The sequence below is a fragment of the Orcinus orca genome, chromosome 17 (genome assembly GCF_937001465.1).
Source record: "Orcinus orca chromosome 17, mOrcOrc1.1, whole genome shotgun sequence".
In the NCBI taxonomy this organism is placed as follows: Eukaryota; Metazoa; Chordata; class Mammalia; order Artiodactyla; family Delphinidae; genus Orcinus; species Orcinus orca.
The window spans coordinates 75,225,698-75,243,425 of NC_064575.1; the positions used below are offsets into that span (position 1 = coordinate 75,225,698).

The following is a 17,728-nucleotide window of genomic DNA, read 5'->3' on the forward strand; positions in this document are numbered from 1 at the left end:
TCCCGTTGCTATGGTTTGTGGGGTCCAGGGGGTCTGCTGGGGCTGCATGCTCCCTGGAGCCCGTCTAAAGGATTAGAAGCGCTCCAGCCAGACGTCGTGAGGAATAAGTGCTCAGGCATCTATTCTCCTTTTCCTTTTTCCTCTTCCAGTTCCTTCCTCTCCTCTAAACCACTCCACGTTTTCAGGATTTAGAGTGTATCCTTTTCCTTTTTATCTTTTCCCTCCTCGGAGACAAAAGGAAGTTTCCAGTTCTGCTACTTCCTAGTTAGGTGACCTTGGACAAGCCACCCTGGTGAGCCTTAGCTGTTCATCTGTAAGATGCACCAGTAACTGCTTCGGAGGGGTGGGTGGGCACAAAGCGAGACCCTGAGCCCCAGGAGCCCAGCTCGTGGCTGGCCCAGAAGGGTGCTCGGTAAGGGTAACCCCCTCCCTCCCTCCCAGCAACAACCACTCACAGCCTCACTTTATCTCAGATGCCTCACACTGAAGAGAGAGCAGTTAGCCCCCCAGGAAGAGAGCTTCTCCAGTGAGCCCTGCGGCATCCCTGCGTCACTACATCACCCTGTATCACTATCGCCCTGTATCACGCATCACCCTGCATCACTGTATAATCCTGCATCCATGTCGCCTCACATCACTATCACCCGGCATGTCTGTCACCTGAGGGACCTATGGAGTAGACCCCTCCCCAGACCTACTGGTCAGAATTGCTGTGGGTGGACCTTGGGGGGGTCTGTATTGTGACAAGCCCCTAGGTGGTTCTTAGGCACACTCAGGTGTGAGACCCACTGGCCCAGAGAAACCTTTTGGGAGCCTAGTACTTCAACTCACACTGTGAAGGCACTTGGTAAATATGGAGTGATCCACGTACACCCCCCACACAGCAGTGCGTGTGCGTGTGTGTGTATATATGCGTGTGCGTGTGTGCGTGTGTGCGATGTTGAACTTGACTTGCCACGGATGCTGTGATGCCATGCCACTCAGTTCCCACGGAGCTCTGGAGACTTAAGTTCCCCAAGTCAGGGTTTTTATTTGGACTACGATTCTGATATGTTTTTAATGCGTTTGAATTTCTGCTGCTTATTTTAAAATTTTCTTTTCCTCCTTTTCTACCTTCCTTCCCTCTGTCTCCTTTCTTTCCCTCGATAATGTTCCTGTTGCCCGTGTACTTTCTGTCTCCTGACCCCGGATGCCGACAGGATGGGGTGGAAGAGGGGCTTGCCTTTGGTGCAGGGGAAGGAGAGGCAGGGGCAAGGCGCTCCGCTTCCTTCGTCAGTCGCTGGATGTTTTAAACGACTCCCTTCTTCCGTGGAGTGCTGGGGTGACAGCACAGTGGTGATCACTTCCCGAACCTCACACCCAGTCTGTTGGATTTTTGTTCTGTCATCTCTGCCTCCTGTCCCACCATTGCCACTTTGGATTTACCCAGTGTCCCGTGGGCAGGCAGCTCGCCCCCAGAGTTTACTTAGTGAAATGTGCCCATGTGACTTGAAGGAAAGACCTTTTCCGTGAAAGTCAGAAATGCATTCCAAAGTCACAATCGTGACCTTCCCGGAAGCCCAGCTAATCCAGGTAATAAGAGGAGTTGGAATAAAGGTGATGATTATGGGATGTATGGAGCCATGAGACGGGTTGGGGAGGGAAGGAACGTGACCCAAATCCTAAAGCAAGGCCAGGGTTTGGTGTCATGGTGGATCTGAGGAGGCTTGTAGGCTGATGGTTCCGAGTTCAGTTCCACCCCTTGAGAGCTGTGCAACAGGGGGCAAGATGCCTTCCCTCTCCCTGCTGACATTTCTGTAATTTGGGGGTTTGAGACCTGTCTCTGGGGTTGTGAGCATTAATGGGGATTAAATGGGGGAATTAAAAAGAGCCTCTTCTGTGACTGGCGACTAATAAACGCTGTTTCCTGTCTTCCTCCTTCTACCGCTCCCACTACCCTGAGCCTCTTTTCCCTTCTACTCAACTTGTACACCTCTCAGGCTGCCCATGATCCGTCCATGAAAACAGCTCCAATCCCGTGCAGGGCTCCCTGAGGTCCTGGAGCACGTCCACCGCAGTTTGTGGGCTCAGTCCTTCAGTGGACTGTTTATTTCCTGTAGCCGCGTTGCTTTAATGAGAAGCTCTTTGCAGGCAGGGTGTGAAATCTTGACTCTCCTTCAGAGTTACTTTCTTGGAGAATATAATGCGTCCTAGAGCTTCTCTCTTTGGAGTCTTCAAGGGTGAGTTCCGCTGTCCTGTAAAGAACTGTCTCTTTAGTCCCTGTTGGGTGGCTCAGTTCCGTGGCCCTTTGTCCCCTTTCTTCCTGGGATTTGACTGACAGTTGGGTCTTTGCTGACCTTTCCCTGCGGTTCTTTATGAGCAAAAGCAAACAGAAGGAACTTAAAAAAAAAAAAAAAAAGACTTTGAAGGCTTGTCATTTGTAGAAGGAAAGTGTTCATGGCTTTCTCAGTTCATTTCAGTGTCTTAATGACCTTCAGGGTGTAAAGGACCATGGAGGTGAGCTGATTAAATGGAAGGTTTTCTTTTATTGAGGACCTATTATGTGTAAGGGCTTGTATAGGTTAATTCTAATTTCCCGCCTAATTGTGCAAGGCAGGACCTGTTTTGCAGGGAGGCAAGTAGATTCAGAGAACTGAAGTTCAAGGTTTCACAGCTGCTTGGTAAGCACTGGAGCTAGAATTCTCACCCTGGTCTGTTTGTCTGTAAAACGCTGGTCATTGCTGGGCACGGCTTCCCTCCCGCCCACCCTGCTGTCTGTCTTTCCATCCATCCGTCTGTCTGCCTGCCTCTTTGTCTCTCTTACAATTGCTGGTGCTATTTCTCTCTGGTCTGGTCTAGTTAATGAGAAAGAAAGCTATTGTGAAGTAATCCCAGGGATCTGTAATCAAGACAGCTGTACCCCCCAAACAGGTGTGTCTGTAGGACAGTCTATGACAAGTGAGGTGTCATCACGTTCTACCTGGGTGGGCGCTGCTCCCAGGTTTCTCCAGGACCATTTGTCTTCTCACCTGCAGGTGGGGAGGAGCAGTCAGGGGTCAGTTATTTTGGGGAGACCCACTGCCGCACTCCCACCCTGTCATCCCTGAGCCTGGTGGGAATGATGTGATGGGCAAACGTCCCACTCTGACGAGGAACCTTCTGGAGCAGCATGTTGTGGGCAACAGGAGACACTTACCTCGGGGAAAGAGCAAAGCCCGGGACCCACCGACAGGTCACTGGGCCGGGGCGTTCTGGTCAGTTCCCGGCAGTGGATACTGATGCCTCGGGAGTCTCTGTTCGTTGCATTTTCTAGCGACCAAACTCCCAAGAGCCCTCCCCAGCTCTATCTTCCAGAACCTTCTTATCCTGTCACCCTGCCCCCGGTCTTTCCCTCCATATCCCCCTTCTAAGGCAGGACAGCCTAGTGGTTAGGCAAAAAAGGCTGTGGAGGGAGAGCGCCGGGGCTCCTATCTCAGGGTCTCCGACTCCTGCATGGCTTTGGGCGTACAGCTTGCTGTGTGCCAGTGTCCCCTTTTGAAAACAAGTTTACTACCTCACAGCATTGTTGAGGTTACACAGCGTAAGACAACCAGCGCTCTTGGAGCGAGCTTGCAGGTGGTATGGCCCTGCTCTGCTAGGCCTCTGGTCACGCTGGCTTCAGGAGCAGTGCCTCTCCCAGGCATCGTGTGCCCAGCCCACCCTTTTCGCTCAAGATTTGCTTCTTATTCTGCATCGCGCAGGTCTTAGCTAGGCCACCCTGGGCAAGTCACTTTACCTCTCTGGGCCTTGTTTCTCAGCTGTTCAGTGAGGAACCGGATTATTTGCAAGGTTTCTTGTGCTCTGACATGCTGGGGCCTCTCACATTCAGTGTGGTCCAGCCTCTCCTCCTCTGCTGAGCACCCACTGCCCTGCCACGGGTGCCCGGCCATCACCAGCATATCCGATTGCGGCCATGCACCATCTGCCCGTTCATATCTCTGGATCTCTTGGTGTAGCCTGAGAGCTCCCTGAAGGTAGGGATACTGTCTTTCTTGACTGATGTGATTTCCAGCTCCTAGCACCATGCCGGACATCGTGAGCATTCAATGTGCAGTTATGATTAGTCACTTAACTATTCCAGCCAACATTTATTGAACCTCTGCGGGGTTCTCAAGGGCTCTGCAGGTCTCCAGGAGCCTGGCTGGACCCGAATGTCAGAATTTTTGAAGAATGGCTCTAATCGGTGGAGGTGGAGGTGGAGGTACCTGGCCTTAGATGGTTCAGTGCAGAGGAACTTCAGTCCGTTGCTGACTTTGATGAGTGGGGCGGGGCTCAGTCTGCATCTCCCAAGCAACAGTACTGGCTGATCAGGACGGTTGAGGTGATGCTGACTTTCTGCTGAGTCAGGAGCCCCCGTGGGCAGGTCTGGGCCCTGAGCATTTTGTATACAGTCTCCTCCACATATGAACCCCAGGGGACATGCGTTTCGATTCCTCGTTTTCATTCAACAGGTGAGGAAACACTTCCAAAGAGCCTAAGGGCTGTGCCCGTGGCCAGCGAGCGACTGACCCCACTGCGATTCCCACCCGGGTTTATCTGGCCCCCGAGCCCCCATCCCCTGAATGAGGAATTGGGCGAGTGGGATGGGGGCGAGTGGGGGAGCATGGGCTGGAAGGCTTGGAAATTCCAAGGCAGCTGATCCGTATCATCCCAGCACACACTGGGGAGAAACTGAAACGAAGCAAAAATAGAGTCAGTCAGCAGTCGGACAGCTGCCGCTTTCCCTGGGGACAAATCTCGATTTATCTCCCCAGTTGGGCAGGCCCCAGCTCTCGGGGCATCACTGAGAGATAATACGGACACGGCTGGAGAAGTTGCCGCCACTCCCTTCCTCAGAAAAAGATAAAGCAGACACCTGCGTGGTAGCGTCCGTGTTGATGGAGTCTCGCGTACCTGAGAGAGAGCGAGGCCAGCTAAGATGGTGCGAGCTTTACCCACTGGATCCTCCCCTTGGGGAACCGGTCCCTCCTCCCCACAGCTGGCCCCCCTCCCCGCCCCGGCAGCTTTCAGAGGTGGCGCGGTCAGCATCTGCTGACTCTTGCTCCTACTAAAATGAACACTCTGACTGATCACTGCTGCAAGAGAGGGAAAACATACACCCGGAGTCCAGGAGACCCAGAAGCAGAGAGAGAGCTTGGAAGCCAGGCAGGCACCCACTAGGAGACACGCTCTCTGGCTCCCACCATCACAGTCAGAGAGACTGTGTTTCTCTCCCAGTGTCGGCGCCGGGGGCTGCGTGACCTGGCTTTGTGCATTCCGGTCTCTGCCAACCCAGGATCCCTTAAGCCTGCCTATTCCCAGAGCACTCCTCTGTGCGTCCCATCTTTAGGGGAAGCTGGTATTTTAGAAAGGTGCTCTCTTGGTGTTGGGTAGGAAATAGAGGCAGGCTGTTTCTTGTTCTTCTTCAGCATGTTCACTACCGGGCAGCGGTCAGCTGTTGGAAATACCTGGTAGGGACGGTCAAGAACGAAGTGACGTATTTGGGCCTGACAGAGGCAGAGGCTAAGAGGGGAAAGACTCAACCAAGAGAATCGGGCCAGGGGCTGTATTTTCTTGTGGGGCAATTCCATGTCAAATTCCGTGCCACTAGGCCAGAGCGAGCTTATTTGTGAAGTGTTTTCCTGATCACCCTCCCTGGGGCAGGGTCAGCTGTAAGGCAGCAGGGCATGAAAATACAAGGCAGAGAGACCTAGAAGGGGCCATTCCCAGGCCTGAGCGGGTGTTGCCACGTCTTCAGTATTCCAGCAAATGTACTTGCGTGGGAGACATTAAAAAAAAAATGTTACTTAACTTTTTATTGAGGTTACATGCATAAAAAAGCACACATATCAGAAGCATATAAAACAGCTTGATAAGACATCCAGTGTAGCTGCCACCGGGATGGATAGAACACTACCAGCGTGTGAGAAGCCCCTTCCTGACCCCTTCCCGTCACTGACTGTCCCTTCCCCCCCTCACTCAGATAACCTTGTCCATAGATTAGGTTGACATGTTTATGTTTTTAATATAAATGACATCACAATGCATTCCCTTGTGTCTGGCTTCTTTCTCTCAAAATTACATTTGTGAGATGTATTCACATGCTACGTGCAGTTGTAGATCATTCTCGTTGCTCTGTAATATTCCTGTGTGTGTGTGTGTGTGTGTGTGTGTGTGTGTGTGTGTGTGTGTGTGTAGTATCCAATCTCCTGCCGGGAGGCGTTTGAGTCGTTTCCAGTGTGTGGCTGTCATGAGTAGCGCTGCCATGAACATCCGACAGCATATCTTTTGGCGAACATCGGTACACATTTCTGTGAGTTTATACCTAAGCGTGGAATATGTAAAGCATATATTCAGCTCTGGTGGATAATGCAAAACAGCTTCCCAAAGTGGTTGTTTGTCTTTCTTTCTTCAGAATGTCTGTGCACCGGCTTGTATGAAAATTCCACTTCCCCAGCCAAGCCAGTCCTGGGTATTGCCTGGCTTTTTTTATTTTGGCTAATCCATTACAGGAAGAGCAAATGACCCAAAAGGAGTCACCTAGCAGAGGAAACAGAACTGCTCCCTGAGGGAGAAGGGTTGCTGTTTGATGGTCCTAGAAGCCGTGATGTGCAGCGCCCTGCATCCTAAGTTCTCGCAGGTGGAGTCCGTGGCAGAGCTGCCTTCATGCGAGAACGTCGGCACTGCCCCTGCCCCTGGTCAGGGACCACCGCTTTGCTGCAGTAATACCCAACAGACCATGGAATAACTCTTCCCCAGGTGACAGAGCTTTAATGTACCCAAGGCCAGCAAAACAAACTGGGCTTCATATTTGCCTGTGGGCCTCAGTAAACATTTAACAGACTGTGTGCCCCCTTCCCTCCCCTGCCATTAACCGGGGCTGGTGCCGTAAATCCCTGCCCCCCTCCTGCCGTAAGCAGCCCCTTTCAGCCGACCCGACTCCGGTCCTAACTTTCTGGTGCGGTGCTGCTCCTGGGCCGGAGCCGAGGAAGAAAGAGGGGCGGTTGTGAGCGGGGTCCTGGGACAGACCACCCTCGATGGGTGGGAGGCCGCCTCCATTTGATGTGTGAAATACGGGCTGACCCTGAGCCCTGAGTGTGTGCCCAGCAACGTGCTGAGTGCTTTATGTTGCTTATTTCATGTCAGCCTCACAGCACTGCCAAGAAGTGGGTAGATGTGATTTACTCCCATTTTACAGATGAGGAAACCAAGGGTGAAAAATATTTCCCCCGAGTAACATAGCTAGTGAATTTGGTAGCTTGACTTCCAACTCTAACGTTTCAGCCACTCTCCTGTACTTTTGTCCTGGGGCCTGACATTTAGACATTTAAGCTTCCTTTTGAATCCATCTTTCTCTTGGGTCTAAAAGCTGTGTCAGTTCGGTTTAAATGGAGCAAGGGGACTCACTCTTTGACCTCTGGTCGCTGAAGAATGAGTAACACAGAGGATGGATGCCCTTTGGCATGGCTGCAACGATAGATGGAATAATGACCCCCAAAGATGCCCATGTCCTAATCCCCAGAACCTGTGAATATGGTACCTTACTTGTCACAAGGGACTTTGCAGATAAGATTAAGGTTCAGGACCTTGAGATAGATTATCTTGGATCATCTGGGTGGGTCCAGTGTAATCTCATGGGACCTTAAAAGTGGAAGAGGGAGGCAGAAGAGTTAGAGGAGATGAGATGATGGAAACGGGCTGAGAGGTGCTGTGATAGAGGAAGATGGAGGGAAGGGCCACTAGCCGAGGAATGTGGGCAGCCTCTAGAGGCTGGAAAAGACAAGGAAGCAGATTCTTCTTAGAACCTTCAGAAAGGAACACAGCCTGCCGACACTTTGATTTTAGCTTAGTGGGACCTGTGTTGGACTTCTGGCCTCCAGAACTGTAGGCTCATGAATTGTGCTGTCTTTTACCACTAAGTATTGGAAAATGTGTAATTGCAGCAGTGGTTGCTGTTGATGACAGTTGGCGTAATGGTCAAGCTCATGGGCTTTGGAGCCAGGTTGCCTGATTTCAAATCCCTGTTCTGTGGTTTTTCTAGCTGTGTGACCTTGGGCGAGTGGCTTAAGCTGTCTGGGCCTCAGCTTTCTCATCTCTGAAGTCAGATGAGAATGTTCTATAACGCGTAGGGTTGTGGTGAGGATTAAATGAGGATTCTGTGCAGGGGAACGTCCGGAACTAAGTTTTAGCCACGGCCCTTCGGGTAGGCATCCCGGATCAGGGCGCAGACTCAGGAGACAGGTTGGGCTCAGATTCGGGCTCTGCTCTTCCTAGTTGTCTATGGCTATCTTTCCTCATCTGGAAAATAAGGGCAGGAGTCTCAGGGTGGCTGGGGATTGTATCAGATGGGGGCCAGAGCTTTTAGCAGGGTGACTGCTGTTCCGTAAGGGCAGGTATTGTTATCATGGGTGGGTAGGTGGCTGTTGAACCCCCACCCCTAAGCATTGTGGATCCATCTGTTGTTTTTTTTTTTTAAACATCTTTATTGGGGTATAATTGCTTTACAATGGTGTGTTAGTTTCTGCTTTATAACAAAGTGAATCAGTTATACATATACATATGTTCCCATATCTCTTCCCTCTTGCGTCTCCCTCCCTCCCACATCTGTTTGTTTTTCAGTTATCTTTAGAGTAAGTTAAGTACTCCGGGTTAGGAGACCAAGGTCTCCCCATATAGCTATAACAGTACTGAGTACCTGGTAGGCGCTCAGCAGTTGCTGAAGGAATGAATAAAAAAGGAACAGGCCCCAGGCCCTGCCCCTGAAGACGTTCATAGCACAGGACAAGGCCTGGAAGGACGCCAAGGCTTTGCGGTTATCTTTAAAAAGAAAACAGAGAACTACTTCCTACCAGCTGACCCCAAACCCCCTCAGCTGGGACCTCTGGGCCCTGCAGGGGAGCCCAGGGCAGGGTGCCAGGCCTGGCTGTGCCGGTCACTCCCTAAGCCAGCCACCTAACCTTTCCGGAACTTTCTGTCCTCTTTATAACGGGCGTACCTCAGCCCCTTTGCCCTACTTGGATAGTTCCTAAGGAGGAACCCTAAGCAGTAGAAAGTTCCCTTGGTGAGAGGGCTCTGGTGCCTGTAGGACACTCCCCCTCGGTCTCTGGCCTCACCTCTATTTTAGTGTCAGAGCTGCAGGGCCTTATTTTTAGTGATTCCCCTCTCAACGTCTTAGGTCAAACATAAGGAAGGAAGAGTAACTGCTGCTCTGGGTCCGTGATTGTAACAAGGTCGATTTTTCTCCTTCCCATCCCCAGGCTTGATCTTTTGACCAGAACGGAATTAAAAAGATGGTCCCTCGTGATGGCCGCGCCTGTCAGCTGCGTGGAGCTTCCCTGAAGGCTTTTCTGAGCCGTGTGGATGTACAGTGATTCTCGGCCGCCTGAGGAATAACGCTGGTGGAAGCCCTCTCTCCAATGACACACACCGCCCCATTTCTGGATGCTAAAGGTGGTTTTGGGAAGGCCCTGGCTGAGTGCCTCGCGGATTCCTGCAGCCCGGATGCCCCTGGTGGACGGAGGACTGAAGCTTCCTGCCTTTGCTGCCGACAGGAATGTTCGGTTGGGGCTCTGCCAGCTCCCTTGGGGGCTCCCTATGAAACGTAAGGCCCACCTTCTCCTTGTTCACGTATCTCCCGCGTGTTCTGTCCAGCACCCACCTGGGCTTCAGGTGCGAGGTCACCACCACGTGGCCGGCTCTCAGAAGGGGCTGGCATTTAACGAGCTCGCTCTGTGTGTCTGGCATCATGGTGGGTGTGTGTGTGGGACAGATGGAAATGGAAAGTTGCCTCCAAGGAGCCGTCACTGATGTTGTCATCGTGCCTGTCACCCTCTACTGATTTGCCCGGTTCGTGTGTCTGTTCTCATCTACCAGATCATACGTGCCTTGAAGGCCGGGGCCTCTTCTGTGTGGCTCTGTGTCTCCAAGACACTGTATAGTGCCTGGCACGTCTCCTGCTGCAGAAAGGGTGAATGAGGACATGATCATTGGCGAGTTAAGACACTGCAGGCACCGCTGGGTTCCTGTGGAGCCAGACGGGCCTGGGTTGGAATCTGTGAATCGTGTCTGTGGAGTGACTCGGGACAAGGGACTCCTGGATTGCTTGCCCTTCTCTACTCAGTGGGGGTGACTCATCGTCGTCCTTCATAGGGTTGGTGTTGGTCCCAAAATAGTCGTGCACGTGCCGACACCCAGTGTCGTGTCTGGCGCACAGCAGATGCTCAGCACGTGGTAGGGAAGGTCACTCACAGCTGCCTGGGGGAAGGCTTCCAGGAAGGAGGGGTGTTGCTTGGGCCTTGGAAGTCTTTCTGAGCAGAGCCAGGTGGGCTGTGCTGGCCTTTGAACTGGGAACTGCTGGTTGGCGTGGACAGTTGATCAAAGGTCCCCGTCCCCAGAGCCCACGGGAAGGCCGAGCGGCCGGCCGGCAGCAGGCAAGGGAAAGGGGCCTTCTGTCCGCGAGAGGGAGCGAGTGGCCGGACTTGGGCCCGGCGACGGAGGACTGCGGCAGTTCTGCAGTTGACAAGCTGTCCTGACCAGGCAGCCGTGAGGTTGGTGGCTCTGAGGGATGTTGCCTTAGCGTTGTGCTGCCCACAGGAGAGTGGCGGCTCCGACAGCCAGTGCCCCGTGCGCTCAGGCCACCTGGGACCACCTGGCACTTGGCTGCCAGGACGGCACAAGGGGCGGTGCCTGGGGTTCGATTTTGGTTGCGTTCTTTCCGGTTCCACTCAGACCCGACGGCACTTGTGAGCACGGCTTTCCCTGACCTCCTCGTGGAAGTAGTGGCCCTCTGGTTATTCCCCGCTGTCCTGGTCCACGGCTCCGCCACGCGTCGTGATATTATAACCACTTAGGCAAGGTATTTGATTTCCTCTCTTTCTCCCACCCTAGGAGGTAAGCTGAGGTCAGGAGACCTGTGTGCCTTGTTCACAGCCTAAACACACAGCAGGCCTCTTATTTACTGCATCGTAGTCGATCAGATCAGGTGGTGATTCACAGAAATCAGGTTGTGATTTCTTTCGGCGGCTGTGAAAAGACAGACTAGAGGGAGACACGCTTTTTGAGCATCTGTGTAACTTGGTCAGCCCAGCAGTTCCCCCGGCGGACAGCAGTGTGCCCATCTTACAGTTGAGAGCTTTGAGCGGCTGTGTAACTTGCCCAAGGCTATTTATCCAAGAGAAGGCAGAGCAGGAGGCTGAGAAGGGTGTTGTGTGTGTGGTGTGCGTGTGGTGTGTGAGGTTTGTGTGGTGTGTGAGGTGTGTTTGTATGTGTGTGTGTTTGTGGTGTGTGTGTTGTGTTTGTGGTGTGTGTGTTGTGTGTGTGTTTGTGGTGTGTGTTGTGTGTGTGAGGTGTGTGTGTGGTGTTTGTGGTGTGTGTGTTGTGTGTGGTGTGCGTGTGGTGTGTGAGGTTTGTGTGGTGTGTGAGGTGTGTTTGTATGTGTGTGTGTTTGTGGTGTGTGTGTTGTGTTTGTGGTGTGTGTGTTGTGTGTGTGTTTGTGGTGTGTGTTGTGTGTGTGAGGTGTGTGTGTGGTGTTTGTGGTGTGTGTGTTGTGTGTGGTGTGTGTGTGTGTTGTGTGTGGTGCGTGTGTGTGTGGTGTGTGTGTGTGTAGCACTGCCTGCTGTGGAATGCTCCTGGGGTCCTTAGGTCGGGGTTCCTCTTTGTCACCTGGGAGAGACAGGCTTTCAGTAAGAACTCTGTGCTCCCTGTATGGAGGAAGCAGGCCTCATGCTGGGCGGCAGGACCAGGTGTGGTTGGGGTCACAGTACAGCCCCCAGGGGTCCACGGTCTGCTGGGAGGAATTGGTGACAGTTGCTATGCTCGCTGCTGTCCACGACCAAGCAGGACAGGGAGAGGAGTCCTCCGGGGTGGACACTTGAGGGTCTGGGGGTCCTTGGAGGGTTGGGAGGTTGGGCTGGGCTTGCAATGGCCATCAGAGCTCTTCCTAGGGACGTGAGGGGTTCAGCTAGGCAAGTGAGTGGGGACACCGAGGCACAGCACTGCCCCTTCCGCTTCTGCCCTCCCAGGCCCCTCGCATGTCTTCTGCCATCTCCCCGCGCCCTCCTGCTGCAGAGTTGCGCCCTCACTTATCACATGGCCCGCAGCCCTGCTTTTTCTCCTTTTATCAGTTACTCCCTAGAATAACCCCATTGTGGTGGTCTGGGTTATCTCACGCTCCTCCCGGGAGGGGGTGGGTGGGCTCGGGCACCAGAAGGCACAGAATGGTCACGGCGAGAAGTAAGATGCCCGCTTTCCCCCCTCTCTGGCTGCTCCGAGCAGCTGCCCCGTGTCTGCGAGGCTGCACCCTGCGGGCACAGATGTAGGAATAATCGCCATTTGTTAAGCCACGTGCTGTGCAGGGCACGTGTCAGACCTTATTCCATTCCAGCCCCAGACCAGACCTATGGGGTGGGCACTAGAACAGTCTCTTTTAGTGCTGAAGTAACTGGGAGCCCAGACAGGCAAAGCAGGTCTCCCCCAGGGAACACAGGCAGGATTGGAACACAGTTCTCACTGATTCCAAAGCCGCTGGTTCACGCAGCTTGGAACTGAGAGACACAACTTCTACTCCCTTCTCAGCCCCCAGTGACTGTGTGACCTCGGGCAGATCGCCTCCCTTCTCTGGGCCTTGGTATCCTCATTGCTAGGGAGACTGTCTAATTTCTCTTCTAGCCTGGGAGTGAAGGCAGCAGCACTTGCTCTGGGAAGACAGGTGTAAGCCAGGATGCCTCTGGTGCTGTCGGTCCTGGTGGGCCTGGCGCTGCTGCTATGCTGCCATTTTCTGGGTCCACATCGGCTCCTCCAGTTTTTCCTTTGCAATTGTGTGGCCAGTTCGCATTTCTGCTTGGCCTAATATCATCTCACAAGTCTGTTTTTAGCTGCTTGGAAGAACCCATTTTTCTCTGAGCCCTGTTACCCCAGGCTGCTGCTAGAGCATGCCCGACCTTTTTTTTCTAAAATTTAATTAACTGATAGGCCCTCGTGGTGATTGATAGCACACATTCTAGTTGACGGGGGAGGGTCTGGGGGATGCAGGGCTACCCCCCACCTCCACGGACACCCCAACCAGCATTCCTGGAGATGGCTTAGCAGCCTGGACCTGTTCTCCCGTGGCGGGGCCTGGGCTCCTGGGGTCCACACAGGCTGAGTCTGGAGACCAGGCTTGTCACTGAACAGCCATGGGGTTGCTTAACGGATGGTGTTTATCAAAGCTTGATTAATCTTCCAACCTGGGGAAGTGGGTGGAACCCCACTTTTACACATGAAGAAACTGAGGTTCAGAGAGATCCAGAAAACTACCAAGATTATCTCAGGAGAGCGCGGAGAAGCTGGCATGCCCTCCTATCTGTCAGCATTCAGCCTCCCTGCTCCTGCTTGGCCTGTGGTTCTCAAGAGTGCAGTGAGGTGTACAAGGTGCCTCTAGGTTATAGAGGGGCAAACTTAAAAAAATTGTTTTATATTTATTTTAACTTGAATTAGAAAAAGACCATGATTGGCATAGGAGACGTGTGATTTTTCGGATATTACTGCTTAGGATGTAGTTATGTAAGTTACAAAAAGGTCAGTTTTGCAAAAATGTTAAGGTAGCAACATGTGGACACAGCCCTCCTGCAGAGCACTAAATTTGGAGCACATGTCCTTGCTTCGACTGGTGGCACTTTGGCTGTGTGGCCCCGGCCACATCACTGGAGACAGAGTGTTCCTCAGACTGACCTGAGTAGCTCTATGTCACTGTGCTGTTTAGTCCACTGTGATCCTCCCTAAATCCAGAAGATTCATGATGAAACGATTGCACAGCTCAGTCTGAAACTAGATTGAAAACAAAAAGAATCTCGGAATGATAGTGCTTTGTAATCCTATAATTCTGCTCGAATTGACAAAGTCAGCTGATCTCAGCTCTGCCAACTCTATTCTACTTATTGAGCACCAAAGTTTTCCAATCAACTCCTGTCTTACTCTCTGGGATTGGATTATGAAGTAGTAAATATCACCGCTATGCAATCAATCCATGACTCATTCATTCATGTTTTTTTCATTCATTTCTCCTCAGTAAATAGGGGATAAATACTACCTACCCTATGGGCTTATTGTGAGAATTAAATAAGAGATCATACTGAAGGGCTTACTTCAGTGCCTGACATATAATCAGCACTCAGGGATTATTCGCTATTTTTAAATCAAGTGTTAAAATGGAGTTAGAGGATCAAAACATACAGACCTATGGAAATAAAGACCATTGAGGATGCGTGAGTTACTAATATTGAACAGTAAGTTTAGCTCTGAGTTCCTGGTTAGCACGACACACTGACTAGATTATATTTGTGTCTAACTCAAGGCTTGGCAAACCTTTTCTCTCAAGGGTTGAGTAGTAAATATCGTTGGCTTTGTGGGCTGTACAGTTCTGTCACTACTAGTCAGTTCTGCCTTTGTGTCTGGAAAGCAGCCATAGACCGTATGTAGATGAATGGACATGGCTGTGTTCCCATAAAACTTTATTTATAAGAACTGGAAATAGGGACTTCCCTGGTGGTGCAGTGGTCAAGAATCCCCCTGCCAATGCAGGGGACACGGGTTCGAGCCCTGGTCCAGGAAGATCCCACGTGCTATGGAGCATCTAAGCCCGTGGGCCACAACTACTGAAGCGAGCCACAACTACTGAAGCCCACACGCCTAGAGCCTGTGCTCCGCAACAAGAGAAGCCACCACAATGAGAAGCCCGCGCACTGCAACAAAGAGTAGCCCTTGCTCGCCGCAACTAGAGAAAGCCCACACCAGCAATGAAGACCCAGTGCAGCCAAAAATAAATAAATTAATTAAAAAAAAAAAGAAATGGCAAAGGGCCTACAGGCTATAGTTTGCCCCTTGGTATAAATGAAGGAAACCTGTTTGTCTTTGAAAGTGAGAGACTCCTCCTGGATATAAACACTAAAGAAAACTTGTTACAAGATGTAGTCTTTATATGAGGCTCGTTAAGCAGCATGTGGATGGTACTTTCTTTGGGGTTTTACGGAAAATCCAAAAGACCTTCACACTGCTGGTTCTCTTACCGTTTGCATAGCAGACATTTGTTGAAGGCTTATTACGTGCCATCCTCTGATGCTCTGACCCACAGTACAACCTAAAGACACGTGCATTGTGGCAGGGGCTGCAGCGTTAGCAAGGGGTCATCTTGGTGACTCTTCAGGGTGTCATTTCACAGGAGTGTTTTCAGTGTTGGATGCTCTTTCCAGCCCTGGAATTACACACAGGCCTCAGTGCTAATTTGAGTGGCAGGCCCGGGCGCCCAGATCCTACCTCACAGGGTGCCTGGGACCGACTGGGAGATCCTTGCCCTCCTTTGGCTGAGAGCTGCAGTTGTTGGAAGACGGCGGTCTTTGGAGCAAAACACAGCCAGGTTGTGAAACTTTGCTGTTTCATAGCTGTGTGACCTTGCTGTAGTTCCTAAACCTCTCTGAGCCTCACGTTCATCATAGGCAAAGTCAGGACCATAACACCACTGAATCTCTAGTTCTTACCTGAGTATTTGCTCCTTCAGTGTTAGCTCCTCCCCGTGGGGGCCCAGGGGCTGCTGCTGGCCCTCCCTCATCCCAGGAAGCCAGGTCCTGGCTTTTTCAGCTGGAGCCTGAAGTGTGAGAATGGCCGTCCCCTCCTCCTGGGTGAGTGTTTAGTGTAAAAAGGCTTGAGAAAACACTGGCCTGCGGAATTCCAAAGTTAATGAAGGGGGCAGATTCCAGGAGGGTCTCTGTTTGACCTCTCACCCTTTCCCCAACACCCTGTTATCCCTGAGCGGGTTTGGAGGCAATGGAAGGTTTATAGCTACTACACAAAAAATTTCTCACGCAGTGGGGCAGGGCCATGGCCTTGGCCGCTGGAAGCCTGGGTCAGCGTGGGTGAGTTTGAGCCTCTTCCCTGTGGCGCCTGTTTAACCTGGCTAATGTGAGAGGCAGGGCAGGCCATCGGGGGAGAAGGGGAGCATATTTGAGAAAGCTGGGGAATGATTCTCAATTTCTCCAAAGGAGGGGCAGAGTGAGGGGCTGTGTGAGAAGTTTGAAAGGAGACTCGGCTGCCTTAAAAAAAAGGGGGAACATTTTCTTCATTATTCTGACATTAGAACCCATACATTCTATTCAGTTAGGACTAGGGGTGTAGGATAAAGAGAACACGCTTTTGTGGGTGGCTGCAGTTTCAGGAGATGCTGTCTGCCTCTGCTTTATAGAACCTTCAGGGAAAAGGCTTTGGAGGCCAGAGCTAGGCAGTGACGTGCCATAGCTTAGGACGCTGGAGGCTGGAGTCCAGCTCTGTCTGTGTCTGCCACTCTGGGACTCGGGTGGCTATGGTGGGCCCCCGAGGAGCTTCGGGGCCTTGGCTTTGCGCTTGCGTTCCCATCTGCCCTGGTTGCTCTCTTTTCTCACCTGTCCCCTTCCTGGCACCCATGGTGGTGGGGGGAAGCTTGGTTCCCCTTTCTTGGTCCTGTTAAAGTGTCAGCCATGCTCATAGCTGGTTTTGCAGGGCAGTTGCTGGCAGTGGGGTCTTTCCCTCCCGTCTACCTATCTGCTACCGTCTATGACTCCGCATGGGGGTGGGGATTTCTGGGGAGAGGGGGTCGGCTCCACCTAGTTACCAGGAACGGCCCTGAGCCTCCCCATCTCCCCCGTGGAGGCTTATCTGGCTCCAGCCAAAGAGCAGCTGCTCCCGGTGAGGTCTCTGAGTCACTCAGAGGTTCAGGACTGGCTTTGGCGATGACGATGACGTCGATGACGTAAACAAATAAACATGAGCCAGGACAAGTCCCCAGCTTTCTGCTCACCCAGGGGCCCTGGAAACGCCTTGTTGCATGTTCGGGGAATATGAGGATGCTCGTCAGAAAGCGAATTTTCCTGATGGAGAAATGCTCCAGGGAGGTGATGGGGGTGTGTTAGAAAAATCTGGTGTTTCCTGGCTGTGTAATCTTGGGGAGGATGCTTGGCCTCTCTGGGCCTTCATCGCCTCCTCTGTGAAGCTGGTTATTGTGAAATTTAGATGACCTCAGTCTAAAACCCAGCTGGTGGTTAGTCCCCCTTCTCGGAACCTGACGCAGAGTAAACCCCGGACTTGGGCCAGATTTGCGAGGCGGATTGCTTCTGAGACTGTCCTGTTTTCCAGTCGTTGAGTCAGCTCACGCTGTTCTTCGGACTTCTCTGAGGCTTCAGCTCCGCGCCTTTCACTGAAGGGGCGGTCCTTGCCTTGTGCCCCTCGTGCGCTTGTTGAGAGGACCGGGTGAGTCACCACTGGGAAGGTGCCTGAGGGCTGGGCAGCGTAGCCGTGTCTGGTTGAGTGGCAGAGCCCAGCGTTGGTGGCTGAGCCTGATTCCTGGGGAGGGAGTGTGAAGGGGGCGGAGGTGACTGGGTCGAGCACATGCCAGAGGGTTAAGGCCAAGTGGCACTGGACCGCTGAGGCGTGTTCGGGATGCAGGCAGCCCCGGCCCCCTTTAAAGTAGCAGTGCTCTGGGGGTGCTCTGGGTGCCCCCAGCTCTCTGCTCCGCTCCGTCCTTCTCGGTGACTCTGCTGCGTTTGGGGGTTTCTTTGCATGATGTGAGTCATCCAGATCTGAAACACAAACCAAGAAGCCACAAAGGGCCACTTATCAATGACCCTGTTCCCACCCCCAGGATTAACAAGTGTCACGTGATGTTGCGTGTTTGCTTTGGATCATTGCTTTTGTAGATATTAAAAAAAAACTAGAGATGAGTGCTTCCCGG

At 52.3% G+C, this 17,728-nt stretch overlaps 1 long non-coding RNA gene across 3 annotated transcripts in view; it reads left to right on the plus strand.

The window, feature by feature from the left end:
• The window catches only part of LOC117199656 (uncharacterized), a 372,975-nt gene that overhangs the window by 58,040 nt on the left and 297,207 nt on the right, over nucleotides 1-17,728 (plus strand). For all 3 annotated transcript variants that reach the window (XR_007472596.1, XR_007472597.1, XR_007472595.1), the window contains one exon: nucleotides 9,255-9,598. This is a non-coding gene — a long non-coding RNA (uncharacterized LOC117199656). The remainder of the gene's footprint in view (nucleotides 1-9,254; nucleotides 9,599-17,728) is intronic.